Here is a 6,066-nt window from a genome sequence, read left to right on the forward strand (position 1 = left end):
AGGACATTTATCAAAATTACAAAATTGTGCACATCATAGTCATACAAACCCGTTTGGGCCACTGATCTGATCTGAATGGAATAGGTCTAGACGTCTTAAATGTGTGGTCTAGATCTATTTGAATTTGAATCTACTTGAATCTGCACGTAGACAGGTACAGGTCTAACGTTACCTGTTCTAGCGTGTTAGATCGCGGGCAGTGCACCCAGTAGTATGGCTACCGTACCCGCACCCGCACGCCGAAAGTTCCGGGTGGGTATCGTACACTTCATCTACCAACGAACTCGAACTGTGTGTTGTGTGCTGTGCAACGACCAACGACGTTAATTCGCAATATCAAATTCGAAGACATTTGCCACTACTAAAACGCCTTAAAAGATACTGAATTTATTCTAAAATACTTAAGAATAACACTCACATCTGATACAGCAAGATTCAAGATAAATTTGTGATGAGAAAGTACCTTTTTAGTCACAGTTCCGCTGCCAGTCTGTATTTTATCTTTGCCACTTCTACTACAACGGCGACCATTTTCTGAAACGAAAATTCGCGCGCATATACATATGCATAGCGCTAGCATTGCGCGCGTTTCTTTCGATTGAATTGTAGGGACCAAACAAGTCAACCCCCAGACATTCAGACTCCACCATAGCAAACTCGGCACCAATAGTGAGGCATTTCGGCACATTTTCCCTACTCTCAAGTCGTTGTATTTATATAGAAATATTGAATTAAACAGAGAAAAGTTATATACCCTACAATGCAGTACAATGTATAAGTAGAACTAGCTATCACTATTCCTAATCATTGCAAAAACGTAAATTTAACAAAATACATATGATTGTGAGTAACAAAATTAATGAAGAAAAACATACTTTCTAAAAAAAATCGAGTGAAAATTTTCACTCTAAAAAGAGTGAATACAAAAAAGAGTGAATTTCGAGTGAAATTGGAGTGAATTTTGAGTGAAAATGCTCATTTCACTCATTTTGGAGTGACGTCAGGGATCACTCGAAGATTTTGGAGTGATCCCTGACGTCACTCCAAAATGAGTGAAAATGAGCATTTTCACTCAAAATTCACTTCAATTTCACTCGAAATTCACTCTTTTTTTATATTCACTCTTTTTAGAGTGAAAATTTTCACTCGATTTTTTTTAGAGAGTAACTGTATTTTTCACATTAGTGGAAAAATGAGCAAAGAAAGTGGGATTCCACCGGGATTCGAACCCAAAATCTCCTGATTGCTAGCCTGGTGCTCTGCCGACTGAGCTACAGAAAAACTTAGTATAGTGTTTGTCCAAGAAATTCGTTGAACCCTTACGGTAATTCTCAATGCTCCTCATTTCTGTTCAGTTTCTTTCTGTTTGCGGTTTTTTTTTAAGTATAACATCATAGATTTCAATGCATAGTATACGAAGTAAATAAGATGATGGGAATGGAAATGGAGGGTCCGACTGAAAAGTAAAGCTTGTACATTATGGGGCCCTCAGAAATTACATAAGAGAACGGATAATGAATATTGATGAAGCTACAAACAGATGTAAAACACTAAAATCAAAGGAACTAATAGCAACTGAAATGAGATCAAATCAGGCCAAGAAAATAAAGTAAAAATGGCACCAGAAAACTGTGCTGAAACCTTATTTTTTATTTTTTTTTTCTTGTCAGCTGATGAAACCCAGGAGTGGCTAGTGAAATGAAAGAAAAAAAAAGCATGGAAATTCCGCTGGCCGGATTCACCGCTGATTTATGATAATTCATCGTTTCTCTGTAAAAAGGGTCCAATACGAGGAGGTATAGGCCTGCCAGTCCTGAGTAGAAAACTTAACAATCTCTTCAAAAACTCAAATGAAAATAAGCAAAGCCAAATTTTCATCTCCACCAATATATACTGCACTATCCCTTAAGCTGCATGCAGAGATGCATCATGACGACAATGTCATTGTACCCGACATAGATTTCATGCTCTGTATAGGCCTGACATATGGGAATATATACCTCGTTTTTCCTTCCCCATACTTAGTTATAAAACCTACTCAAATGTCTACCGGCTTCTCAGCACGGTTACCAAAACTTGAAAAGAGTATAAGAACATCCAACATATTGGCGGTGGGGCATTTGCAGTGAAAATGAAATAAAAGTTTGCTCTGTGTTCAAGTTGGCAGTAATAAAGGGGTAGATAAAAATGAAGAGTTTGTTTGCAAAAACCGATAAGTCCATTTTTGAAGATTTTGAAGTACGGTCTCTGTCGTAAAGTACAAAATAATACCTTTTAAATTATATATTGGTCACTATATAAAGGTACATTTTTTAAGTTATGGTCAAAAGAAGCAAAAATTCTTTTGTTATTCTCTTTATTTTTCTTGACCTTCAATCGCAAATATCTCCATTTGGCAAATAGGGACTTATCGGTTTTTGCGAACAAACCCGTCAAATAATCAGAGATGCATACAGGCCTGGGATAAGGGGTTTGAATTTCATTACAAATGGAAATCGATCTGTGAGGACGTGTGCGTTGTGCGCTCTTGATAATCCACGAGTTTTATACAGAATATTTCACGCGCGCGGTTCAATCATAAGCTATACGGATTAAGAACGGTGCTCAACGAAAGGAACATGCCAGAACTCCGGCGGAGAACATAGAGCGAATGGAGGACTCCCATGCTGACTTCGAGACGATAAAATGAATAAAGTCAATTGATCAATCATTTTACATGTTTTCAGTAATATGCGTGCAGTCCCGACTATAGGGCTTTTTACACTTGTGTTTCTTAACCCCGGACTTTCTCTGACCCAGGACTATCCAGGCCCGTCAGGGGGGGGGGGGGGGGGGGGGGGTGCGTGCGTCGGGTGCGTACGCACCCCCCCCCCCCCCCCCCCAAATTCTGAAAGGTCCACTTTTTCATAATAACAGTTTTTAGCAATTCTCAAGATAACAATCCAAATAAATATAAAGACACATTATATGCTACGTAAATGTGGAAGAGTACGTTTAACAATGTTAAAAATAATTGTACGAAACGCTTTTGTTGTATGAACCATCGGATCGTCCCCATGCACACAAACACAAACGTTATATACAATTTGTGCGAGCTATTACATATTGAAAACTTTCGGTCATCTGCGAAGCCGCGCTTCCGCGCGAACGCTACAACACGTAAAACGGGTCAAAAATTGACGCATTTTTCCACAAAATCTGCCATAACTTTTAAACTGTTTAAGAAGCAAACTTGGGGCGCCCGGATTCTGAAAGTGGACACTTTAGGGATTATTTATGTGTATATATCTTTATTGTAACATTTGTAGCAGTGACGCAAATTAGATCAGAAAAGTACCTTATGAGTAGAATTGTCTATGGCGAACAGTCCAAATTTGACGAATTTGAGCATATTTAATTAGTATACAAACGATTTCTTGAGCCTGCACCGTTTCAGGCTCTGTTCTGGATACGGCGGTAGAATCTCATTCTTTTTTGTTGTTTATTTTATCATTATTTACTAATCTCTTTTCTAACTTACAGGTAGCGGATTTCTTTGCAGGCCAAATTCGGAAATGTACTGTTGATTATTACTTATACATTTTCTCATGTTGTGACAGTTCTATTGGTTCTCATTTTAAAGTGAGCCAAAACCTAAGAACATTCTCACTTATAATTGCCAAAGAGTATTATGCAGGCACGCAAACTCATTTTAGTTGTATTTCATTTAAATGTAATGGCTAAGAGGGTATGAGAGAGAATGGAAAGTGCTGAGCTATGAAGTAAAATGGTAAAGTAAAAAGTTTGTCAGATAGTATTACAAAAGAAACTCATTCTTTTTTGTTTGTTTATTTTATCATTATTTACTTATCTCTCTTCTAACTTAAAGGTAGTGGATCTCTTTGCAGCCCAAATTCGAAAATGCCTAGAGACAGCTAGTAACCAAATATGCTACTATAATTTAATAAATAAGAAATAACCATTCCAGTATGTATCTTAGTGTGCACAGTAAGACAGATCAAATCAAATAGGAAAACATCTGAGCACTAAGCCTGAGGTCTGAATTTGCACTCAACTTCTTCCAATGGCTAACGGATGTTTAATTTTGAATATCACTGACCTCCAAATTTCACAAAGAAAACCTTCTTAGCATGATGGTTAATATGACATTTGACTGATATTGGAGATGTTTGCGAATCGGATCTACTACCTTTAATATTATTAAATCTAAAATGATTATTTGAAAGTTCGGAAATGCTGGAAATATCCTACCACAAGGAGGCAAAATATGAATGGTTCACATTTACAATTCATTTTGTTTTAAAAATTTTCTTATTTATTTTCGTTTTTGACAAACTCGCATACCAACGGCTGATATACTGTATAGTAAAGTGAATGTTTCATCTTCCAAACAGCATCCAATGGGATGGAAAACTCCAACTGAAAGGTGGACACCGTGACTATACTCGCTAAAGAAAACGCGTAATAGGGGTCGTTTTTTCTCACGGATTAGATGGAAAGTGTGATGTACGAGCGTATTTAATCAAAGGGTATCAAAAAGGCCGAAATTTGGGAAAATGGTATATTGTTCAATCATGATGAAGTACTTCTTTAGGGTGCAGGAAACATTTAAGGAATACTTGTTTTTAAGGCCCGAAAAATCATATGATCATTACTCGTTTAGGGGCCATTTTGAAAGTCCATGTATGAGCATGGTGTCCACCTTTTAATTGTCGCTACCCCTCCGGGACAGTATCAAAGGACCGTTTTTAATTAACGCAATCCCCCCTTCCTTTAAAAATCCTGGCTTCAGGCCTGCTAACGCGGGTATACAATAGAAAGAATAAAAGTTAAAACAACACCAGGAAAATCACTATTCTCACACAATTAAACTTTGCAACTTCCTGGCAAAATGAGTTTTTACTATTTCCTAGATGAAATACCGTAACGCGATTGCATGCAACAGACCAAATTTCCTCGAGACTTTAAAACGTCATATTGGTACCGAAGGTCCGTTTTTTTAGTGACCGCACCCCCCCCCCCCCTTGAAAAATCCTGGCTACGGGCCTGCTATCGTTAGTCCCGTACCAATTTTTTTTCAGCTTTTTACACTCGCCAATTAGTCCCGTACTATCTCTTGTCCGGGGCTAAGGAGAAAACTGACCTTTTTACTCTCGTATTTCTTAGCCCCAGACTTTCCAAACCACATGAATATTCATAATTACGCTGTGTACTGTACACGTACACGCACGCACCGGCAGCACTTGATTACCTCGTTTCTGATTGGTCAGTGAGGGTCGGACTTCGTCTCCGTCGCTTAGCCCAGGATTATTTTTTCGTTCTGTTTACACTCACTTGCTTGGCACCGCAATTGCGGTGCTAACCCCTGCTATTTTGCAGGGCCAGATCGTACCGTACTATCGGTGGGGCTAGCCCACTTTGGCAAAAACGAGTGTAAACAGAAAGTGGGCTAAGGATAGTCCCGTACCAACGGTGGGGCTAAGGGCCCCCCCCCCCCCCCCCCTTAGCCCCACCGTTGGTCCGGGGCTAAGCAAAAATTTACAAGTGTAAAAAGCCCTTATATCTGTGGAAACTAAATGAGGCGATTATCACTATCATCGCGTCATATGACTACATTCTGATTTTTTCATTGATGCAGATAAAGATTTACTATATTAACCCTACTGAACATAACCGTCTGATTTCATGGTTTACCAGAATGGAATCTTACAAATGAAGAGTTTGTTGGCAAAAACCGATAAGTCCATAATATTTGCAAAATGGAGATATTTGCGATTAAAGGTCAAGAAAAATAAAGAGAATAATAAAACATGTTTTGCTTCTTTTGACCATAAATTCAAAAATGTACCTTTACATGTAGTGACCAAAATATCATTTAAAAGGTATTATATTGTACTTTATGACAGAGACCGTACTTCAAAATCTTCAAAACTGGACTTATCGGTTTTTGCAAGGAAATCTTCAGTATAGCACCTCACCATGCTCACTGATTTCTGATTTTGAAATCATTTTCACTGTTCCGTGAAGATGTTTATGACGCATGTCCTATTTTGTTGAATTTTCTAC

General features: G+C 38.2%; 1 protein-coding gene across 1 annotated transcript in view; it reads right to left on the reverse strand.

Annotated features, from left to right (window-relative positions):
• The window catches only part of LOC139734502 (condensin-2 complex subunit H2-like), a 29,923-nt gene extending 29,321 nt beyond the window's left edge, over positions 1-602 (reverse strand). The window contains exon 1 of the mRNA XM_071645286.1: positions 419-602. The gene's annotated coding sequence lies outside the window, so the exon portion shown is untranslated. The remainder of the gene's footprint in view (positions 1-418) is intronic.
• Positions 603-6,066: the final 5,464 nt, after the last annotated feature.

This window comes from Diadema antillarum, unplaced genomic scaffold (genome assembly GCF_040938485.1).
Source record: "Diadema antillarum isolate AM-2024a unplaced genomic scaffold, OU_Dant_1.0 scf00000026, whole genome shotgun sequence".
NCBI lineage: Eukaryota > Metazoa > Echinodermata > Echinoidea > Diadematoida > Diadematidae > Diadema > Diadema antillarum.